Source organism: Gobius niger (genome assembly GCF_951799975.1).
Source record: "Gobius niger genome assembly, chromosome: 14".
Lineage (NCBI taxonomy): Eukaryota > Metazoa > Chordata > Actinopteri > Gobiiformes > Gobiidae > Gobius > Gobius niger.
In genome coordinates, this window is record NC_136865.1 from 14736264 (window position 1) to 14761605 (window position 25342).

Sequence of the window (25342 nt, forward strand, 5' to 3'; positions counted from 1 at the left end):
AGTGTGCCAGGAAGAGAATGACTGTTAGGAGACTAAAAGAGTGCCAAATCTTGTCATTTTAACGAAGAACAAAGAACATAAAAGTGTGGCGCGTTCATGCTTGGTTTGTTGATGCTTTCTACCAACCGTCCAAAGAGGCATGAGGCCATCGAGCATGAATGGAAGAGTGTATCCTGCCAATGTCCAAATTTGATGGGCTTTGCTTTCCTTGAAACGTACTGCATATAAAAGCACGGGTAAACAATTTGATATAGCCCACAGCCATTTGATTTAGCCGACTGCTACATCCAATGAGCGTGATCGTCATTAAAAAAATGAAATAACTTTGCCACGAAGATGTAGGCATGTCATGATAAGAAATTTGAAGTTCGATATATTGGGGCAGGAAAGCATCGCGGTAAACAATATTATTGACTCTAACGATACTAGATGCGGTCAACTAGATACCGTTGACTCTAAAGATACTAGATACCGTCAACGATACTAGATACCGTCAACTAGATACCGTTGACTCTACCGATACTAGATACCGTCAACGATACTAGATACCATCAACGAGACACCGTTGACTCCAACGATGCTAGATACCGTCAACCGTACTAGATACCGTCAACTAGATATAGTTGACTATAATGATACTAGATACCATCAACGCTACCAGACGCCATCAACTAGATACCGTTGACTCAAACGATACTAGATACCGTCAACCATACTAGATACCGTTGACTCTAATGATACTAGATACCGTCAACGATACTAGATACCGTCAACTAGATACCGTCAACGATACTAGATACCGTCAACTAGATACCGTTGACTCTAATGATACTAGATACCGTCAACGATACTAGATACCGTCAACTAGATACCGTTGACTCTAATGATACTAGATACCGTCAACGATACTAGATACCGTCCACTAGATACCGTTTACTCTAATGATACTAGACACTATCAATGATACTAGATACCGTCAACTAGATACCGTTTACTCTAATGATACTAGACACTATCAATGATACTAGATACCGTCAACGATACTAGATACAGTCAAGGCATAAACATGACAGTAAATCTTTGTTCTAAAAGTGCATAATCCATCCATCCATCCATCCATCCATTTTCTTCCGCTTTATCCAGGGCCGGGTCACGGGGGCAGCAGTCTCAGCAGAGATGCCCAGACTTCCCGATCCACACACCTCCAGCTGCTCTGGGGGGACCCCGAGGCGACACCAGGCCAGCTCGGAGACATAGTCCCACCAGCGTGCCCTGGGCCTTCCACGAGGCCTTGTCCCGCTAGGACATGCCTGGAACATCTCCCGCGGGAGGCGACCAGGAGGCATCCGGAACAGATGCCCTAGCGACCTCAGCTGGCTCCTTTCGACGTGAAGGAGCAGCGACTCTACTCTGAGCTCCTCCCGGATGCATAATCATATCCCAAAATACTGCAAACTGAATTTGCTTCAGTTAGAAATCAAAGTTTTGCAAAGAAAAAAATAGGGGGGAACGCTAACAAATGTACAGACGATAAATATCGAGCCCAAAAATGTATCATTTATGTTATTTATTGAACAATATGTTGATGTAGTGTAGATATAGAGTATATCGTAACAGCCCTACGAAGATGCTGTTTGGATGTTGCGTAAACGTTGGCATCTGTCTGAAACCCAGTTGTCAATGCAGTCAATAATATGTCCCTCCTGAAGATAGGTCACACCACTGTGTTACATTAACAGAAATATCATCCATCTAAATGTTGGACTGGACTCTCCATGTTAAAGGTCTTACATACCTCATTGTGTCCTTTCATTCCTAAGCGTCTCATTTGTCACTGTTTATTCAACAGCCCAGTGTAGACGCTCTAAACCTAATGCATGGCCCTTGTTTCCTCATTATCTTACGTACAACTGCGATCTACTTGGCTGCTTCCCTCACTGAACATGCAAATATACATAATTTGATGCATATACTCCCATGAACACATGCCTACATTACATATCAGGCTCTCGGTTGATTTAGTGGCCGGTGAGCCGTTTGGGATTTATCTGCATATTTCCTCCAATGAATAAAAGCTGAATGCAGAAAAAACACTTAAGTAATGAAAAGGATTTTTTTTCTTCGTATTCCAATTAGGGCCAGTTATTTTTGATATGCGCCAAAAGGAGCAGCACCCTTGGATTTAATCAGCTTACCTGCTTGTCACCAAGATTTCTATTACTGTCTGGGGCTTATAAGGAATGAAAGTCAGCTGAGTTAAAGGCCACAATTGCAGGGGATGAGACATACAGTCCATACGAGCAAAGATGCATCATGTTCTCCCTTCAAGCCTTTTTCAAATCAGAATTGCATATGGATTTAAAGCATATGCCGTTCCCTTACACTCCCTTGTTTTTATTACTAATCATTATTACAACATGTGATTTTCTTGTTAAAACTGTAATGAACACATGGAATTCCAAAAGCACTCTCAAAATGACATTAATAGCCGCTTCATGGCACAGTAATGAGATACAAGCATGGGAACTAGGTTTAATGAGGGGCCATGCATTTTGCAGTTATGTGTTCAAATCATTAGACAAAATAGGAACTATGTTGTCTCATTTTAAAGAGAATTAAGGTTAAGATGAATCATATTATGATTATATAAAGTAGAATGTCAGCTGTGTGTCCTATTTCTATGATTAATTGACAGGATTTGTTCTGTAATTACCGTGTTTGTTTGTTTATTTGTTTGTATTTGGTCGGGAGAGTGCATAAGGTCACATGTGACTCATGCATGTAAACACGGCATGTCAGATCGTAGCCATAGGCTATGTATGCAGGTACCATTTCCTATTACAATATTGTGCTATATGTAAATTTCTTTAAAGTGCACATGACAGGTTTGAATGCTTTTGAAAATTTGACTTATTTAGAAGAATAACATCAGTTGCAAGTTCACCAGTTGCATAATTATAATTTTTAAGCAGAAATTTTAATGAAGAAAATATCTATATTTATTTATTTTAATTTTCAAGCTGCTACCAGGAACTGACATAGATAAAGGTAAATGTCCATAGCAGTTGGTTAGTGCTAGATTGTCTGCTTGAGAGGGATGGTCTGCTTTTTTTTGTTTTGTATAGATCTATGAGTTGGTTTGTATAAAAAAATAAAAAAAAACCTAATCCTAACCTTAAGGTTAACCGTTTTCCTTGCCCGAACCTTAATTTGTGTCATGATATCTCACGTTTTCACAGCAGACTGTCCTTCCGGAGCAGACAATCTATAACTAACCATAGCAGTTTGACTCCATCATTTCCCATTGCCTTAACATGGTCGGCCCGGCAGCAGTTTAAAATTGTTTGCCTTCATCTATGTCACTTCCTGTCAGTGCCAAATAAGGAAGTGAATCTATAAACATCATAATAATGGCCAAACTAAAGAACGCTGGGTGATATTTTTAGCACTAACTACGTTTTAGCAAAAGATGTGTCTAATGTGTCATATGCACTTTAAACCTGTTTGGCAATCAAAAGCAAAGCAGCAACGTCTCCATGGAGACGAGCAGGTGTCGTCGCACTCTCTGCATTTTTTACCCACAAAAACCCGTAATGAAATGAATGTTCCTGCTTTATTTTATCTACTGGATGAAATGTCAGTGTGGATTTAAATATAAATATCGCAATCTTCTAGTTCTACAATTGCCATCCGTCTTATTATATGTACAATGTCAGCTGTGCAAAATGATTAAAATGCACATATGTAAGATGAGGAAAGAGATGACTAATCATTCCACTTAAACAGCAGACCACACACACCCACACACACACACGCACGCACGCACGCACGCACACACACACACACACACACACACACACACACACACACACACACACACACACACACACACACACACACACACACACACACACACACACACACACACAGTGTTGAAAAGAGTTTACAGATGAGATGTGGAGACAGACAGAGGTTATTACAAATATAATTCATCACTCACTGGCCCCAGTCAAACCAGAATTTTACAGCCTACAAAGAAAAACACTATTGAACACTATGGAAATGATTGAAGCACAACCACATGTTTTCTAACCAGGTTCATTTTATCAAAGTCTTTCAGGGGAAATGAAACAAAGTAATATCGTTTTGGAACAGAAATTAGATACATTTTGATTATCTGTAATTAGATGTGGTACTCATACTGTAGGATTGCCACAATATTTTAATCTAGTATAAAGAGCCATTTCAAAATGGGTCAGCCTTACAACTGTCCCCTCTTGGGAACATGACATTTATTGTGCATGAGTATGTAATAATTGCGGTGCAGCTTTTGCAGCAAAGCAGCCATATTTCCCCAGATATTACAGAAATTAACACACATTTTCCTCCATGTATATGTGTCCTGCGTGTATGCTGTGAAAGAGAGAAACAACACCAAGGGTAAGATAAAGATTGGTCAATTCACAACATAAGTATTGTGCCCTTGTGACTAAAGTTAGCAACACTGGACCTGTCTCGTAGTGAAATACAATCTAGACATGGTTCCATTATGACAATGCTATTATTTCTAACCCAGTGCCAACTGAACCTGAACTTTGTGTTAATAAAAAAAAAGGATATGGGTTTTAACACTGAGTTTCACCTTAGGTCAGGACAACAGGCAGTGTAATGATGCTAAACAACTGCGGTGTGAACAGGGTGGAGCTAATGGCAGATTTAACTCTTCCGCACTTAATGAGAGCATCAATCCATTGTGCAGACCAAAGGATGGACAGAGCTCATGACCCTTCTCAAGGTGAAGAGATTTCAGCCAATCCAGATGACTTTTTTTTTAAAACCTTAACAAGAATATTTGATAGTTGGTTTGAACAATTCACATGTTGCTGAAATAAAGCAATTAACCCATGTCCTAATTAGAATTTCGTCAGCACCTATTTCTCCTCATATTGGGCTTGTTAAGGCTGTCTTCACACATGACTGTCCTTTACTGCTATTGGATTATTGCTATATGCTCCCTGACAGCCTTAGCTCTTTAAGGGTTAGTGGTCATAGCTCATTAAACTGACATTTGTGCTGCCCATTACACTGATATAGTGGCACAGTGACACTCATGCCTGTTGGGATAATACTCAAATTCTGTCATTTTTGATAGGAAAAGGAGAGAAAAGAATCACAGCCATCACAACAATTTTATCATAACCATAACTGACTATTATCCTTCATTATGTCCTCGGAAAGAGAGAGCGACAATTTGCCGCCCGCAAATGAACGCCACAAATCCATTTAATGTGCATTTTTGAAGCTCGGCACACTAGAGCTTGTCAATCAAAGTTGGTGTGTTGCTCCACTATGACTATGAGAGCTCGACTGATTACGCCCCCGGCTTGAGTTGCATCATTAGCTTCCCCTGTGAGTGCTCTCTCAGATAAATGTAAGTTATAAAATGAGATGATGGGAATGACTGCCAACAAAGCTGGAAAAGTGTAAGGAAGGGATGAGTGGGATATGAAAAAGGCAAGAAAATCTTCAAGCACCCCGCCTTAAGAACTAGAGAGCATGTCAGGGCTTTTCATAAATACGTGATGAATGAGAGACTCAAAAGGCGAGCGGCGGTGAATCACTGGGGGAAATGAAGAACATGCGAAAGGTGCACGTTGCAACGCTTTGACGACAAAGCAAGGGCAGATGTGACGGGAAGAGGAGCGGCGGGGGATGTTCAATTGATTTTGTACTTTTGCGAAGTACACAACATTGTCAGAGGGAAGGCATTTTGATTTGCAGGTAGACAAGACAATGCAGTTGCCTAATGATTTTAAGATTAAACCTTTCCAACAACGTTTTAGGGTGTCACACACAAGAATCTAAAATGATGCTGTATTTTGCACAGCTTGGAAATGTCATTAGGTCATAGGTTCACTAACTTTCCATTATGAGATCAATAAAGGCTTATCTTATCTGATTCATGAGTTAAAGACAAGCAAACAATGAACAAAACACTTTGGTAAATCGTTCAACAAACATAGTTTGGCAACGTCTATAGTCCATAATTGTTTGTGGGCACTCCTGGTACTCTGGTCCTTCCCACTTTCCAAAGCCATAAGATAGCACATGAATCTTTATGTGTCAGCCCAACAAACGGACACTGTCCATTACGCTCCTTGCCTAAGGGACATGGTCGCTGAATAGGTTCCAGGATGTAGATACGGTTCTGCCCAGGGCTTCGCAGCTCACTTTTCTTTGTAAGGCAGTGAAAAATAACACAAGAAAAAACAGGGAAAAAAAGCCAGGAATAGTTTGTGCGAATTGTTCAACACATGTTTTGTTCGAGAAGAACTTCAGCGTAAGGATATGGTAACCATAGCAGCAGGTGTGAATAGTGAGGACAGAAAACAAAGCATTTTCTGAAGAACAGTGATACTACGGCAGCTTCAGAGGAGTGCATCCACACGCTGAAGAGTAATAGGAATAGACACTTAAACATATTTCACGCTGAGCCATAAATAATAACACATCTGAGCATGTGTGTCTGTGCAGTCAGCTCTGGTGTAGCCCAGGGTGCAAATTAAAGCCCTTTTGTATAAGCTAACAGCACCCAAGCCAGTAGCAAAATCCACACACGAAAAAAAAAAAAAAAAAACAGTGGAAGTAATAGTCCATTTTCGACCTCCTTTTGGGGATATTTCAAGCAATTTGTCCAACCAATATCCCAGCCAGTCTACCAGCACCGTGAGAAAGACAGCAACAGGGGATCTTCACAATGGTTGGAGAAGCAATTTTGTGTTATTTTTTTTTATTTCTTATTTTACAAAGCGCTACTGTTGTCTAGAGCACGCTGTGAACAATATAGTTTTGCATTGTTAACTATTTGCAATGTTAACCATTTTGATAGCGTCTCATAGGCTCACAGGCAAACCATTCTCATTGTATCTTTTATCAGCATTTATACCTCCCCTCCCTGGTTAATTACTGCTCTTTTCTTGGACTCCTTCCTCTTTTAGTCTAAATTGACCAAGGGGAACAGTGCACAATAACAGCATTTATCCGTTCTTATCTGTAAGTAGTCACCGGTATGTGTCGCTTGTCAAACTTGCTCATGTCAAAGCTGCTTTGGACAGGTTTTTTCAGGGTCCCCGCACACAGTCACTTTTGGTAAAGTCAATCCCAAACCAACCCAACCAAGACTGCTCCTTGGACTTGATCTAATAACCCAAAATCTAAATAGCGCAATGGAAATGTACATCAACTTAAAATCTGAGAGTTGCACATTTTCACAATGAGAGAAAAAGTCAAAGCTGACCCCTCCGATGCCCGAAACAAAGATTGCCTTCTTGCTCTGGGGCCATAATCATAATAAACTCTCCATCTCTCTGAAAGCAACAATGCAATCATCAGGGGAAGTGATAAAGGACTCAATGAACAGAACAAAAAAGATTAGTCTTTCACAGAGGATGCAAATAATTCTGCTGAACTACCAGAGCTCCAAGTGTGTCGGAGGAAATAATAGAAGCAACAGTGCAGACAGGACACAACACAGAGGCGGCAAATATTCCTGGGAGAAATAATCTGATGAGCAAAAGTGGCAAAAGAGCATCTCGTAAAATGGCTGACATCTTAATTAAATACACAAATGAGATTGCATTTGTGCTGGCATTGGTGGGTTTGGTGGCAGTTATAGTGGACAAGGGAAAAAACATACACACTTTTGGAACTAGCACTGGCAGAGTGGGATTGTGATAGTTGTGTCGGAAAATTCTAAAAAATAAACAATACAAACATTTGAGCGAGGTCCATATTGTGCAGGTAGAACATGTATGAATTGGCAAAGTTTAAAGTCTAAAATCTAAATAAATAAGAGACTAAATAGTGGTCAGTCAGCCATAAAACTATACACTGCAACTACAACCGACAATTGGTGTACCCTGCTTGTTGTGAAATAGATTTGCTTAAGTTTACTTCTGCCCAAGAAGATCTTCCACAACAGTTTTTACTTCTTTACTCTACTTGCTACAAACATGCCAAATCTCGATAACCATTGAGCCAAGAAAATAGTCTTTCTTTCCTGGAGAGCAATGCAATTGTGATTCTTGGAGAGACAGGGTTGGCTGAACATTGTGTTGTATGTAGCAGCCATGTGTTTAAATCCTCAATCAGATATTCTGCACACACTGAACAGACTTAGTGCTGGTATACAGCAGGGTTCATTACACCATGCATCACAGCAGACACCAAAGACAGGCACATATGAGTGAAAAATGGCTATTGATTTGATCAGACCAAGTCTGTGAAGAGATCGTGATCTGCAGCTTAAGACCATGAGATAGATGTGTGCTGTGAGAGAGAGTGGGAGGGAGTTTGCGAAACAACACAACTCCATGACTGGGGAGGTACCTGCAGTTGTGTACAACTGTGTAATGCCTGACCCTTGGTTGGACTGGCTTTAGCTTTGATAATAATAATACATTGGTTTTATATAGCGCTTTTCTGGACACTCAAAGACGCTTTACATTGCATTATTCGTTCACTCCATACTCAGTGGTGGTAAGCTACAACTGTAGCCACAGCTGCCCTGGGGTAGACTGACAGAAGCGAGGCAACCAGTCTGCGCCATCGGCCCCTCCGACCACCACTCACCACTCACACACACTACATTCGCTAGGCTTCCTGGTGTTACTAAATGGTCTCCCATCCAAGTACCGACCAGGCCCTTCCCAGCTTAGCTTCCAAGGTCTGACAGGTTTGGGCAGAGCAAAGGCGGTATGGCCACAGATGACAGCAGGCATTTGCGGTGGAATTGTTTCAATAAGCTTTTGCAAGTCAAAAGATCCAGTGTTGGAAACAGTTTTCATCAAGATCTTGTACTGATGATCGGCACAGCACATCCAAAAGATTGTCAATGTGGTAAATCTAGACTGGTGGTCAATCTATGGGTGAAAATTATCTCAGTTATGGCTTCCCGCATGCTTAATACCACACATAAGACTCACACATGGAAACATGATAATGAGTAGCTATGGGCTAATGTCCATGTGTAAACCATTGTCCCACATCTGCACTCACAAACTCAGTTTAATTCATCCCAGCCTTTTGTACAAGTTTGCGGTGTCGGTCACACTGGAGCACCTGCAGGCACGAGAACATGTAAAAGACCCCGCCAGGGGAGTGAACCCAGGAGCTTCTTGCTGTCAGGTACGAATGCTAACCACTGCGCCAAGGTGAGATACATTTAAGTGTAACATATTTTACGAGTTATACTACCATAAACACTCAGAGGCAGATCAATTTTAATATTAAAATCAGAAAGAAAGATGGTGTAAAATGATAATTAAATACTTTTTGCCTTTGCAGAAAATGTGAGAAGGTTATGCCTCTCCCTGCGGCAGTGTGACAGCCATATGACTGGTAGTAATTGCTCGCTCAACTCCACCAAGTGAGGGGTTAATAATGCCAGGAGCCTCTTACTCCAGCCGTCATACTGGGCTGTCCACCAATGGCAGCAAGCACTCTGTGATAGCCTCAGCACAGACACACCAAACATCCCCAAGCTCCATGCTAACCACATAGACATATAACTATATATAAATATGTGAAAATATACTCGCCCTATCACTGCACATGAGGCTTGGAGAGCGTGCTCATGTGAACGAATCCGCATGGGCAACGGAAAAGGACACTTATACAATGATTCATAGAGCCAAACTGGCGGTCTACTTCACTCAATAGGTCTTTACAACCATTCAACCTTGCCTTAGGGAGAAATAAGAGCCCTTATTGAAGAGAGAGCCATGCATGTATGTTCCAACTGGGCCACCATGTATTTCCATATCTTTACTGCATATGCATACCTATGTCAATCAAAGTGATATACGGGTTAATCCAGTCCGTAATAGCTACATGCACGTATATTAAATTCTCTTTACCATAAATATCATGAGAGGACATAATGGCAGCACTAGAATTTGAATGACATTGGAAGTAGATTTAGAACAGTAAGGAGCCTATATGCCTGAGCTTCATACACAAAGTCTTTAAGGGATTTAAAGGCACTTTTATATCAGGGATTAGCACACTACTGGCGACTTCAGTGATTAGCCAGTCCAATACAATACAATTTTCTCAGTATATTTTGTTGTGTGTTGTTTTGACATACCATACCATACATAATGGGTAGTCCATGGATGCATGAAAAAAGATATCATGTCCACAAATGTTGATGTATCAAAGTGGTCTAGTTCTTAAAGATACAAGCATGCAAAACCCCATCTCGATTAGGAAAGCCAGTGTAGTCTAAATCCCTGGTGATATCGAAAGATTGGCAGCATCTAATTACATTTTGAGGCAATATATTCCAAGGTACTTTGGGAGCTCCTCCGAGAAGAGCTGGTGTTGTAGGTCTCCAGGGCTTCCACCATGCTAGATTTAGGATCAGCGGCTAAATTGGGTCCGGGAGAAAGGTGCTGATGGTGTTCCGAGAAGCGATGGGGCCTCTCAGATACTGAAACCGCTGGGGGAATTAAAATACTGTCAGGCCGCCAGCAATAAAAATCTATTTCAACATGACCAGGGATTGGCTTCTCACATATAGGCAAAGTCATAAAGCGTTAATGTGTGATTGAAACCAGATGCGAGTGTAATGCGGTAATGTTGGAAGTTAAGTTAAGAGGCAGGGCGGGGTTCATGCTAGGCTCATGATTATCAGCTGATTATGCCCAATGCGCTATATTTTTCTGGTTGTACATTTTTCTAGGGTAATTATTTCGTTTGTTAATCACAGCATCAAGGAGCCATTCACCCATTCAACCACTAGTAGCACATACTATAGATACCTGAGGCAAGGTGTGCTGAGTATCTACAGTCCAAGAAGAAATTAAAAAAAAAAGGATACCTACACAGGTCAGAGCTGGAATCAAGCCTTTGAACTGATGAGCAAGCACCCCTCCGTTGAGTCATTGCTGTTCAGTTAGTTGAAGGATGTATAGCTGTTGTTCCACTGAGTATGGCTCTACCGCGCACGCCACGGTATTTGAGCTCGCATTGTCACGTATCGACTCTACCCAGTACACGCATGTTTTTCCACTACATGACACAACCGCAGTTGTTATGGGCAGCGTCCCCAAAGCAAATTTTTGGAAGCCGCAATGACAACAAATGTGGACGAATGTTCCCTTCTGGTGGGGGTTATGGAATCATTCAGAGGTGCCAAGGCAAATACTAGAGGAAAGAAGCAGCTAAAAGATGACACTATGAAGGGAAGTAAGCTAATCTTATGCTAACACCAGCTAATGTTGCACTAACAGCGGCTAAATGCTAATATCGGCGCAATCCCCTTTGAGAACAGCGGTATGATGTTGTGAAATATTGAGCTGCCTGTTACGGTGAGGGCTCACTTCACTCTCCCGTTGGCCAATCAGAGGCCAGCAGTCTGTTCACGACACATTAGCCACAGTTTAGCACAGCAAGAGATCGATTCCAAAACATATACCTGGTCAGACCGGTTTGGCCCCGGTCTCGGCAGTTGAAAAGCTCGCCTAACCGAGTTGACCAGGCATTGGGCTGACCAGGCCCCTTTTCTGCCTGTGGAAAAGGGGCTTATATGAATTATGATGTGGAGCTTGGTTAATTCATTGGTCATTGGTGATTGCAAGAAAATAGCAAAAAATAAACATTTAGAAAGCACAAAACAGGACACCGTGGTTTCTCTAGATCAGTGGTGCTCAACATGGTGTTTCGGGAACCAACAGTGGATCGCAGGACCATTTTCAGTGGGCCTTGTTCATTTTCAGTTTTATGATAGATGCTTAAAACTACTGAACTCTGCTGAGAAATTCTGCACTTTTGCCATCAAATACACTCGAATATGGCCAAACTGCAAAATATTTTAAAATAATAATTTTTGGGGGTTGCGACTTGTCATGATACATTGAAGAGGTCCCAAAGACACCAGATGAGAAACATTGCTTTCAATACTCCCTGCCAATGTTCTGGCCAAAATGTTAGAAAAAGATGGGGTTTGAGAAAATATCCCTTGAAGATGCACTGAATAAGTGCAATAATTGAACTCATTTCCAGCTGAAAGTTGAAATGTTTAGAGAGCAAACAGTCCCAGAACCTGCAAATGAACATGGCTGTACCAGAAAGTGTGTCTGATGTGCAATCAAAAAACAAGACAACACACAAAACAAAAGAAACACTTTGAATCTTTTGGTTTTTGAGTATGTCTTTCTCTCTAATCTCTCTCTAACATTCGGAACATTTGTCTCTGAACACTTCCCTGATTGAAAATACCAGATTAATGCCGGTCTCCCAGCATGTAGCGCCATGCAGATATCCCTCATTAAGCTCACCGCTGCCTCGGACTCCATATTTTAATTACATGGCCAAACAATGCCAGCGTTCCATCTCCCAATTCCTCGGCTGTGAAGGTAACAGGGGGGACACATGATGACACAGCAGCTGGTCACTGTGTTTTATGGAGGTTAGTAAATTACACAGTGTATCTATGGAGGGGGGGCTGCAATGGGTGGAGTCCAGGAACCGCATCCCCGTGCAGCAGTCCCGAGTCGCATTATTAAGTGCAGTAACTCAGTTTGAGGGACATAAACCTGCAGAGCCTAAACCTGATTTGTTTTGCAGAGCTGGTTGTTTTCCCTGCTAGTACACTCGGTCTCTTTTCCCTGGGTTGATAAATTTTAAATGCCGGGCAGAGAGAACAAGCCAGCTCTATAATCGTGTCACGTGAATTTGTAGTGGAAATCTTCTTTACTTGCGGCTTTTCTCGAGTCGGAGCAATTCTTGGCATGTAGAGATGGGAATGTTTATGTTGGAAGAGGTTTAATGCCCTTCCATATAAGGGGGTTTGGCAGGGGCCGTCGGACTGCGGGGGTAGAGGGTGCTGCTTACCCACCCTTTTCCTAAACCGTATGCTTAAAATCAACACTTACGGTATGGGCCTACGACATGCCTGCATGGACCTGCACTGGGAATAATTACCCCTTGGGGTGCTGGGAGTAAGGGTAACAACAGGGTAACAACACAAAATGATCTAATACACAAAACGTAATTGAAAATGTTCCAGAATTCAGCACATCCCCATTTGGGCGGCGTGGGGACCTTTCCAACGCGGACTATAATTGCCACGAGCAGCCAATTGAATTCTGTCACTATAAGCCCACATAATCCCAAACTGAAACCACAGCACTTTTCATTCCCTCCCAAATACTGTACATCCCACTTGCATTCCTGCTTCTTGGCGTTTCCGTCTATGCCGCAAGAAAGATGACCCACTTTAATGAATTTCTTTCAATGCAAATTCAAAATCAAGCAGTAATAGCTGGAGTATTAGTTTAGCCATATTTCTTTACACTGATTACAGCAGCAATTAGTGTAGGTAGTGGGAGTAGTAGTACTATGCAAAAGTAGCAGTGGTCGTACCAGTTGTGACACTATTTTTCATCTTCTGCTAGGGCGAAAAAGGCACATGCCATCAAAAGCTCGTGAGTGCAATGGCAGATTTATGTACAGATTCAAAAATGGCCGCAGGTGGCAAACTTCAAGTGTAGTGACAAGACAACTTGGGTAAGAATGAACAGCATTTCATCCCTGTCTGTTTCATAAAACTCCATCTGATAAATGGACTCTGACAGGAGATTGAAAGGGCATAAGAAATGTCCTTGCGACGTGGAACAAAAATAGAAATTTAAGTCATGCCACCCTTCTTTTTTTTTTTTTTTTACTATGCAAAGGGCAGAGCGGATTTGAAGAAACATATGCGGACAGAAATGAAAGACACGTATAGAGTATAGCATCACACCAAGTCACTACATTACAAATGATTCCCCGTGGCAGTACTTACTCAGTTACTTACTCAGTTACTTATGTAAAGCAAAATAGCAATCATTTTAGGGTAAGGGTTAAGGTTAGGGTTAGGTTAGGTCTATGAATAAGTGTATTATTAGTATGTAAACAGACAAAAGTATTAATGCTTATTAATTCTTAAGGTTAATATCAAGTGTTACCGCTGATTTTGTTTGTTTTGATTTTGTAAGACATGTCCTAGTGATGTGGAGTAGATAAAGAAGTCGCATATCTTTTTTACAATTTATGGGAATAAATGATTGTGACAGAAGCTGTGCAGATTCAAAATATGTTAATTTCTCATGGTGACCTCTGTATATGGTGCATTGAATACAACATCACCTTGATAGCATGGCGTCTAATTGTAATGTGGAAAGCTATCATCAGAACTGTAAAATATCTCTTTTCCTAGTGCTTATTTCCTGGTTTATCATCATTATTGCACAGAAATGACAAATCAGCGGTGACCTTCATCATAATAAGGTCCAATGGGATTATCTAAATGAATAATGGTTACTATAGGAATACTTAACCATGCACAAGCCCATATATACAAATATATATTTCACCTATCAAGCTTTAAGGCTGCAAGGTAAAGGATTGATTATTTGCTGCAAAACTTGCAAGCAGCAATTTGACAAGGTGCTAGAGCTTAGTGGGGGTTATTTACATACCCCAAATTAGCCGTATTGAAATTGAAATATGAAGATTTCTGAAGCTTTTCAAACAATTGGAGATTTTATAAAACCAAAATGTACTTACGACAAACCATTGTGTGTTCTCCACTTTCCGTGGAAATGTTGGCTTTTATCAGTTTGAGTGTTGGTGTGAATTACACTCAAATCCCTTCAAGCAGCTCGGAGCTCATGTAAATTTAGTTTTGAATCATTGTTGAGCTGTTCTGCAAAACAATTACACCAAGCACACAGGCTCACTCTCGCACAATGCTTGTAAATCCAAATTACATTCAATCACCATTTCCTATTTTTCAGATGTGTTTTGCTATGTTCACGCAATTTGAGGTTGTTTGAAATCTTTCACTATTGTCTCATCAAAAACTGGGCATTCAACAAAGATAGTCGTGAAGATTCTTGCGTAGACACTAGACACTTGTGTGAAGGAAACATGGCCAATTCTTAATGTAGATAAAACGTTCCTTATACAGAACAAATGCTGTAGCTACCAAGAAAATCCAATTCATTATGCAAACAATCTAAACACTTGTAATGTATTATTATATTTGATTAGATGCCAATGTACTTTAGTGACATGTTGGAGCCAAATGAACCATCTCGGTCTCTGACAACCTCAGGGATTGGTCAATGGCTTTTCATTTTTATGCCACTAAAATCTGGTGCGATGTGAGACAGGTGTAGACTCTGACAAATCCAGGCAAATGAGTTCTGTATAATGACGACTGAAAGTACTCCAATTGCACTCTTTGCATTTTATTCAACTTCATTATGATTGTTTTGGTTTCATTCACTTTGTTTGCCTTCTAAGTGTGTATTTAGCCTCATTTCCAGTTCTGTGAAGTACTTTGAATTAATGTGTGTATGAATTGTGCTCCTCAGATAAAGCCGAAATACAAGTCTCTTCTTTTTTCTTTTTAATCTCCCTGCACCAAAAAAAAGACAAAATGTTACTGAATACTGCACATAGTTCTGTATTAAAGCAGTATTTAAATCTCGTACATCTATGGTGAAAATACACTGAGCTCTGCATATTGCTGCATAGATGTCTCCCAAAAGCGAAGTCAAGTAAAGGTTATTCAAAGCAAAAATCCATCTCTATTCAACCAAAGGGAATAGACTGGACGTCCCCGGCTATATTTACATCTGCACTCGGAACAGTGGACAAACATGCACACATCACACTCCATCAGATCAAGGCGGCACATAAATGCAACACTTTTTTTTCTCTTTTCGCCTTCCACTTGTTGGCCTGCCACACCAAAAGTGTGACACAGTTGGATGAATGTCAGACAGGGCTCTGAGTAGAAGATAAGTCCCATGATGGGGATGTGCCATTTGCTTTTGGGCGCCCTTTAAATGGGTAGTATTAGACATAGGGTTATGGTGGATGAGGTATGTGGATTACTGCACCGCTGAATTAAAAGGGGGGAAAAAAGCAATCATGAAATAGAAACTTTAGCTATTGCTATCCTCAAGGGCCCTCCTGTGCAGTACGATAAAATAGCAGCTTTAGATGCTTTGAATCAATACGCCGTGTCGACTCTTGGTACTTTCCCAAAGGCATTATGAAAAACATTGCGTTGAATTATTATTGTACAACTCAAGCTGGACTGTGGGCATAAGGGAAAAATAATAACATATTCAGAATATTTACTTTATGAGTGGAAAAACAAAAAACTTTTCAAAAGAGTTCACATGCCTGGCTTGGAACAGGCACGTTGGGAATGTAACATTTCAGCCATTGGCCTTCGTCGGGAAAAGTCTTTGCCTGGTCAGCCAGACGCTTCTCCTTTCTGTTCAAAAGAAGAACAGTCTATCATTTACTGATGTTCCACTCATGGACCAAGAGGTGGGAGTTTGTCGCACCAAGAGACGGAAGTGGTCACCGCACTCTACCAAAACATTAAAGATGGCGCGTGCGGCGACTGATACTCTGGTTTCTTCTGCTTTTCATCTGTTTTAAATAATAAACAGAGTTGTACTGGCAGACATGCCATCCCCTCCTTGTTTAATGTTTACTGAAAAGGCTTCCTGCTGCTGGGTCCTGCCTCATATCTGGCGTTTCTCTAATTGGTTGATCGCGTCTGTCAATTATGCCCATCGGGAAATTGCTGCGATCATACTCGCTCCCAGACTACATATCTTTAAAAAGCCTGTATAGCTGGGCTGGCAAGGCAAGAACCACCCCAAGGGGGGTAATTCAGCTGTAGATGGAGTAGTAGCAATAGCAGTAGTGATGATACTAGTAGTTTTAGTAGTTTTAGTAGTCACAACAAAAGCCCATCCCAGCTCCACGTGGTATACTCCTGTGGATGTCATTCTATTGAACCACTCAGGTACTCAACCTGTCTGAATCTGTGGGAATCCACACATCACCGCCCGCCGTGTGTGGAGTGAATGAAAACTTAGTGTGACCATGTCTGTGAAGAGCAGTGTACGACACTGAACCCCCCAAATTTACAATTGTTGAACTGAACCGATATCCCTGTAATTGACAGTAGGAATGAAACAGTGTATGCCAGTTTTTAATTTTGATATGTGAAGGATTAAACCATGTCAAGCTGCACAGCCTATTCTCTGTGGATCTGGATCTATTGACTCATTTATGATTAAATCTGCTGCTATCTATGGTTATTTGCGGCAGTGTCTTATCCCTTGTGTGATCAATATTAATAAGAGGTGTGAATTATCTTTGCAATTCCACACAATTAATTTGCTTTGTTCTCTTTTTCTTACCTCATCCTTTAGCCGCCCTGGACCTGCATATTCCCCAAAGAGACCGCCGCTTCTCCTTTCCCTCGGCAAAAGGTTTGATTAAATGTACAAGAGCAAGCTCATTGTGCATTTTCTTTTAGCCCTAGCTATAGCGATGTTTAGTCATGAGCTGTTCCTGAACTAAAATGGCATTCACCATATTGACACAGTCACCCAAGGCCGTGCCAAGTGCATCTGCTGCCCCACTAACAACAGGCATATGAGCCGAGAGGTATGGCGTGTAGGATGTTCTGGGAAAAACTCTGGACTCCATTGCAACTACTATGTCTGTATCTGTTGGGCAATTCTGACTCCAGTGATTAAATGTTTAATGTTTCATCATGTTTTAGACCATGTATATAATTCTACATGTGTACTCATGGCCTTTTATTCAAGTAGTAAAACATGACAGGCTTTTGCTTTATGAGCAGTTTGCAGCAGTAGCAAACAGCACTGTGCGTCACACGGTTGATGTGTTATCTTAGTTTATGACCTCTATATCACACCCATGTTCGTCACCATAAGGGATGAGTATATAGTGAGTGTACAGATATATACATTATCCTGCTTGCAAGGTTCACACCAAAAACAGTCCAGACTCGAGTCATCTCAGGCATGTCCAATACAGTGTCACAGTTTAACATTGCAAGACAATGTATTGTTGCTTATATTACAGGATCTAGAAGCTGAAATATGCAAAGAGAACAGACAGGAAGTGTATGTCTGTATGTGTGCGTGTGCATGTGCGTGCATGTGTGTGTGTGTGTAAGAAACAGTGGCCGTGCCAAAGTGCAATGATCCAAACAAACCCAAGCTGTCGTCATGCCTCGTCTACATATGCACAATACAAACAAGAAGCATGTGTGCACTCTCTCACTGCCACCATCACCATGTTCACACTCCATGCAATTTCTTGTATTTGTGTATACATAAATACTGCTATAGGAAGAGTACGGTGTGCCTGCTGACAGATGACCCCTCAGTTATTTGTAAATGCATTCAGAAAAAATAAAAATTCATTCACAGACGCTTCACTCATGTACTGTAATATATATAAGCAATGCAAATGTTAACTCCGCCGGCCCGTTCTGACCAAACTTGACTAAGGCTTCTGCTGTGATTTCTGTATTATTTCAATGTAAAGGTGCGCCCACAAGCGAGAAAAGACCTGCGGAAGCGGGTCGAACGTCAGTGTGATGCTTATCCAGCATCTTGAGCATTTGCCCAGCAGATTGTAAGCAGTGCATTACAAGTAAACCGTTGAAGAGAAACCAAGGGATGAAACTCTGTACTGATGTGAGCACAAATGCCAACCTGCTGAATGAGGAGCAAATTGGCAAATTGGCTACAGCTATAGGGCAAAGTTGGGTATTTGGCATAGACAGGCACCGCACACTCTCCAACACACTGTCCTCTATTGGGCAAAGCTAATGAAATAACCCCACTGCTTGTGGACTGCTTTTACTGTAGTGTACCCCAGGTCAAAAAGAAAGAGAGAGAAGAGGGAAGACGAGAGAAGACTGATCTTGATAGTCAGTGTTCTGAGAGCGTTTTCCTACTGACTCATTGTCTGGGGAAAGAGGCTAGAAACTCATGTAGTGCAGAGCGGAGTATCTGCTCGCACAAGCTAGAGAAGGGGTCTAGAGGCCCAAGCTGCACGTCACCAAATAGCTGGAAGTTGCCGCCTCACACTCACATTGCAGTGCACAGAGCCGGAAAGGCACGGGACAGTGTCGGGGAGCGGAGATCACCAAGTCCAGGGAAGGTCAGAGGTTAGATGGCTTTGCAAGGTTTGTTTGATAGCAAAACTATTCAGCCAGAGCAAAATCAATGAACCAAGAAGCATGTTTTCATTCGGAACCTTGTGCTTATATAGCAATCAGACCATGGAATAAACTGAAACAGGTTCTCTCTTAATCGCACAGTGGCAGTGACTCCTCCAGGCACAAACCGAGTAGCGTTAATTCTAGCGAATGACTGCGACCATCTAGGCACACGAAGAATGTGTCGCCGCTTCCAGTTTCATAAAGGTTAAAATGTTGCAACATTTCCTTCTGGCAAATGATTTTCCAAATATAAATTGACATTGGAGCAGGTGAGAGGCAGGTGTTGAATGCCTGTGGGTGGGATAAAGATTTTTAGCATTGGCAGCCTTCCTTGCTGACATGTGGGTGGATATAGACCATATTATTAGGATCACGTTTAGGGGAGTTATTCAAGTGCCACTGATCTAGGAGTGCTCCATAGATCTCTCCATGTCAAGGCACCATTTGTGTTTCCCTTCCAGCTGCTGCCTGGATGATCCTTTGCTGATAAGACCGTCATTACACTGCATTTCATTTCTCTCTCCCATTTAACCTTCCTGCTGCGCTTTGGTCACAAATTACTCTTTTTTTCTCCACTGCCACTGAATGCACCCAATAGACACACAAATAGCTTATCCAAAACCAATGAAGCCAGACATCCACAGGCCAACTGCTGAGTCCAAAACAATATGTTTTTCACACGCTGTCTACTTTCTTCAGATATGTCAAAATAAACACTAGTATGTTTGAGACCATGCTGGCACTAAATGTTTCCATACTGTTCAATCGCCTGTAGTTTAGGCAACTAATGTTCAACACTGACTTTGGCCAAGACACTGGTCCTTTATCGCAATGATACCCAGTGTTGGAGTAGTCGCAAAGTAAGTTTCCTGTATAAAGATAGCTGGTCATGCATCCACCACAATTGATGTTTTTTTTTTTTTTTTTTTTTGCTGAAACCCGTGCTCCTCTCTGTGTGCGCTGTTGATTAATTGTGTGAGAGCAGATCCCACCCTGAATGCTGGCCATAATGAGCTTTAGACCATTGAGCCCGCAGCTCATACATTCCAATTGGAGGCTCATCTGGAGGGACTTAGGCAGATCTGTGCACATCTCCAGACACCGTGTTGGCCAGTTTGGCTGCAGCCCATAGGAGCCTCAGCTATTGGAACTTCTCCACTCTACAGATTAAGAAAGACATTCATTCATGCCAGTACTGTTTCAAAAATGAGAAGAGAGAGAGAGAGAGGGGGGGAAAAAATGGCATTGTGGTCCATTAAGGCAGCATGCTCATTTGCAAGGCAGATTTGAGCAGCACGTATCTTCGCAGATGTCACCAAATCGAAAGACCAAGCTGGAGACAGTAACACAGTGTTCACAATGGGTAATTTAGGGATTTATTAAGTTAATGCTTTTGTGCCAGGGAATGCAATGGAGATCAGTTAAACAACTATACTTTAATCAAATGTTTGCAGAATGTTTACTAACCCGAGGTGGCACTGAGGCGCTATGAACATGCTTGTTGTTACTAGAGCTCCAGTTTTCTTCCTGAAAGTTGTGAAACATGCTTGTAATCTCATCCCTGAGATGAGTGTTTGGAAGGAATGTAAATGTGGGTTTGACTATGAACAATTGAACGGTCTGCCTATGTTAGGGATCAAGATATAACCTGCTTGTACCTCATAGAAATATAACAACTTGACATCACGATTCCATAATTGACTCATAACTGCATAACCCAAGAAGTGCCCAAGAAGTGACTTCCTGTTTCGATCCAGCACGCCAGAATAAAAGCACACAGCTCGTCTCATTGATTCGTTCAGCAGGTACTTGCTACATTGCGAGAATATAATTAAACACTCACATTTTTTTGTCTGTTAATAGTTAGGCAGAAAGAAAGCTGAACTAATGAACTGCTGAACTAATGAGTAAGATGGTGCTTTTATTTTGGTGTGCTGGATCGGAACGGGAAGATGTAACAACGCCACTATTATGATTTGAAGTCATTTGGGTTTTTTTATTTTCCCACTAATGCCATTTGTTAATTCATCATTGTTTAAGTATTTCTAAATGCTAGAGAGGCTTGAAAGCATAGATGAAGCCAGATCAAGAGTCGATTCAGTTTGGCCACCCAACTAAAGCCGACGTGCACATTTTACATAGTCACAGCACAACAAGACAGACAATAGTTCATCACCTGTTGACCGCTATAATGATAGTATTTAAAAGTGAACAATGACTCGTGTGCCTCTGATAACCTGTGTGTGACTGTTCCCATATAAACGCGCTTCGGTCCAACCTCTGTGTCCTCTATTCAGCGGCTCGGTATAAAAAAAATAAAACTGCCTTCTCGTGTGCGCATGTAATCTGTGGGTTGCTCATCTCTGCTAAAAGGGGACATGGCCCTGGCGGCTCCATTAGTCCCGACAGCCGCCCCAAGAAATAAAACAAATGAGGTTATTCAGTGCATTAAAATCAAGAAGAGAGAATGTGATTATTCACCACTCACATCAGACAGAGGGCACTGGAGAAGAACTCCTGAAGAAACAGCAAGGTAATACTCTTTCAGGTGGCAGTGTGGGTGAAATATCTTTGGACAGAGATTCATTAAAATCACTGTCTAACTATGAAGACATTTGCCCTTTTTCTGATCTTCCAACAGGTGAATTATCTCAGAGAGGCTTCATCCATGTAGCCCAGTGAATCCTTGATAACCACATGAAGTCGTTATGTGGTTTGAAGACAGGTTGAACGACTGCCAAGAAGACAGTGTGCCAATGAATGTCTTGAGCAGTTTCACCCACAGGCGCTATGGCTCGACAGTGCCTGGAATAAGACGAAGATTGTAGGAAATAGTTGAACATGCTGCAGATGGCTTCTTGCGGAATGGAATAATGGAGGTCGCTTGTGCCGTGTCTGATCTACTCTATTATTAAAGGCCGTTTGATAGAGGAGTTGGAAGTGCGTGAGGAACAGCGCGCATGCACTGCACGTTCAACAGATGGCTATGTAGAAGATAGAGGATGCTTCAAGGCTGCTCTGCACTCCCGCTTGTCATTCCTGCTCACCGTCACCGGGGCCACCTGCTTGCTATCGGGGACTTTGGGGGGGGGGACGTGTTCGGGAAGAGTCCACACACGGGACTCCACATCGTTTGACTGGAAAGTAGCGTGGTTTAAAGCGGAGCGTCGACACTGCGGCAGACGCTGTCAAATCAATCGCAGCTCAGCGCGTAATCAGGTTTCAAAGGGCTTTCTGTTACGCGCGGGGATAGGATGCCAGGACGGATGGAAGTCACAGCAGCCCCCCCTGAGTGCCCGAGTGCACGCTCGCTGGAGTCTACATCCTTTCGTGGCTCTTTAGCATGCAGCGGGGGAGGCAGCGGGCGCGCACTGGAGAATAGGACGAGAACACATCCTGCAGCCATTTAGGGCTCCGTCAGGGAAAGCTCCCGGCGTGCAGAAGAGCGGCTCTGACTCTGAATCAAACTCAAAATGGCATTGCGCGTGAAAGTCCCCCCCCACGCTTCTGGAATGTGAGCGTGTTTTTCAGGGGACAGACACGACTGTGATACATAGAAAGAGGGTGTGCAGCTGTAGTAACGTGCGCCCAGCTTTTTTGGCCACTGCGCAAAGTTCAATTTCGGGCAGCGCGCTAAAACACCAAATAGCACCAAGTTTGCGCACCATAATACACCATGGCATCACATTGCGCCTGCTCAAAGTCACCAATGGCCTGTGTTTCCACCTACAACACTCGCATAATCCGAGTATTGGAAAACAAAACGGACAATAGCGATGCGCAGGTAATCGCTGTCATTTTTGGATTTGGGATCACAGAAGTAGAGAGAGAGAGAGAAAGTTACCTGGTCACTGTCTGTCAGCTGTAGTTATTCAACGCGACGGCTAATCCCGGGTCGGTTCCGTTGACACAAATTAAGTTTCCCATCCATGCTGGGTTTCAAGTGAAAAGGGAGACCATGGTTCTTCTCTCACTGAGCCTGAGCCTTTCCTCTGTGCGGAATCTTCCACCACAAATGTTCTTCGCGAGGCATCCCACTTCTGCGCCGAAAACAAGTGGAGAAAAGAAGAAGAAGGGAAAAAAAGCAAAAGAACCGAACCGGGGAAGGATCACTAAGGACATGAAACCATAGCGTAGTCAAACCCCCCCCCAAAAAACACGGGGTAAACACGGGGCAGATGAAAAGGGAGATACTGTTGAGATGTCCAGTTAGATCATTAATAAATCCACGTCATTTAAGCTCCATGGTTTGGCGCATACAGGCAGCAGAGTATTCCTAAGCGGTGAGGGGACGTGTTCGCGAACAGCAGAACCGCAGCGAAAAAAAAAAAAAAAAAAAGCGAGTTTTTCCTACTGACTGCTGCTTTTCCAAGTCCACAGCCTTTCACGTGAGGCGGTTGAGCAGATGAGGGAATCATGCCCCTCCATCTAGCGCCACTCTTCTCCTCTCCTCCCGTTCAGACGTTGAGGTGATGCGCGCTACGTACGGGCGGCGGCAACCTTGGCATTCGGGAAAGAAGTATCCACAGGCAGCGGCTCACTCTCGGTCATCTGGCTCCCCTGCAGTCGCTTCACTAGCGGAGGACACAGATGCGCGCCCTCGCTGCCCTCCTCTGGGAGAACTGTCAGGCGCGTTCACAGTGGATCCCCCTCCCCTCCTGTTAGCTATACCCCCACATCCAAGCACGGAGTGACGTCAGCACGCGGAGGTTCTAACTATTGCACATGGACCTCCTCTTCGAAATATATCAAACATTTTTGCGACGCCACACGTCGTGTACTTTTTTTTTTTTATGATTATTTTCAGTTTTATTGAGGCGGTGGTGTGATGATGGCCTGTATCTTGAGCTCTGAATGGTAGTTTGATGAAGCCACGAGGCAAAAGCGATTTTAGCAAAGAAAAATACAAATACAGATACAGATCAATAGCAACACACAGAACATTAGACCAGGTAAATATCTGAAGCTCTTGTTCTGCTCATAGAGGTCTGATTCAAACCTCTCCAAAAATGTCAATAAATCTTCGCTGTGAACACATGATGCAGCATCATGGGGCCTCACAGCTGATGTGATTAGATAGTTCTGCTGCAAGTATTTGCATATGGATGAGAAAAGGTAGAGGGACGGGATACAGCACAGAATATAGGTTACAGGTTTCTGGTCAAATCTTACAGTCGTTTTCCTCAATTTTACTTACATGTTATAAAATGTAACATGCCACTAAAATGGCGGGTTGAAGATTAATGATGAGAATGTAATCATTGACAAAAACATTTATGGAACATGTATTTATTTAAATAAAACAAAAATCATACGTTATATTCAAACGTGGATCTGATGACTTTTGACTTCAAATAGCCAATAAAAGTTGGCTCTTAAAGGAACAGGCCACCGTTTTTCCATACCGAGATATGTTCTTACCTAAGCTTAGACGACGTACCTGTCTGGTCTTTGTGCGTGGAAGAGTGTGATAGTTTCCAACTTCACCCCGGTTTGGAGCTATTGGAAAATGGACAAATGCTTACAACATCTTTGGTCGTTTTGTGCGATTGAGGGCACGCACAAAGACCAGACAGGTACGCATCAACTCATCTAAACTCACGTATCTCAAAATGTAAAAACGGTGGCCTGTTCCTTTAAGGTGGAAATTATTTCATATGAAGGTGAGGGGTGTATGCAAAATCGACTATTTCGAGCTTTTCACCTAGTTACGATGTTGTTCTCTCATCAAAAAGGAAACACACCTGGAGCTGTGTTTTCAATGGCGTAGAGTAATCTATACACTATATAGTAGCTTCTCCTGAGGTCCTACTTTCCAGGACATGCTTTCCTCTTCTCGTCATCTCTTGTTTAGCTTAACCCTTTCATCGCAAGTAAAAACACTCACCATAGCTAAACTATAACCATACGGGCTGCAGAATCTGTTTTGTTTTTCCTTTTTGTCCTTTTATGAAACAAGGGGAGGGTTGGCGGACGCTTGAAAAAAAAATGGAAGTAAAACTACTGGAGATTTTGTTTCAGCAGTTTTGGATCAATATTGCATTTTCTAACCAACAACACGTCAGATAGTGACAAAGATGTGCTTCAAATGTTTACCAAAAACCTGCAAAACGCCTATCCATGAAGTGGAGCAATGGGCAAATGTTTCAGCACCACGGAGAGCTCTACAGGATCTCATGCAAATTATTTGCAACAATTAAGGGGGTCAATTACCAA

General features: G+C 42.2%; 1 protein-coding gene across 1 annotated transcript in view; it reads right to left on the bottom strand.

Moving 5' to 3' along the window:
- adgrb2 (adhesion G protein-coupled receptor B2) overlaps positions 1-23771 on the bottom strand; it is a 232919-nt gene extending 209148 nt beyond the window's left edge. Inside the window, exon 1 of the mRNA XM_079571360.1 lies at positions 22971-23771. The gene's annotated coding sequence lies outside the window, so the exon portion shown is untranslated. The remainder of the gene's footprint in view (positions 1-22970) is intronic.
- Between the last annotated feature and the right edge of the window lie 1571 nt (positions 23772-25342).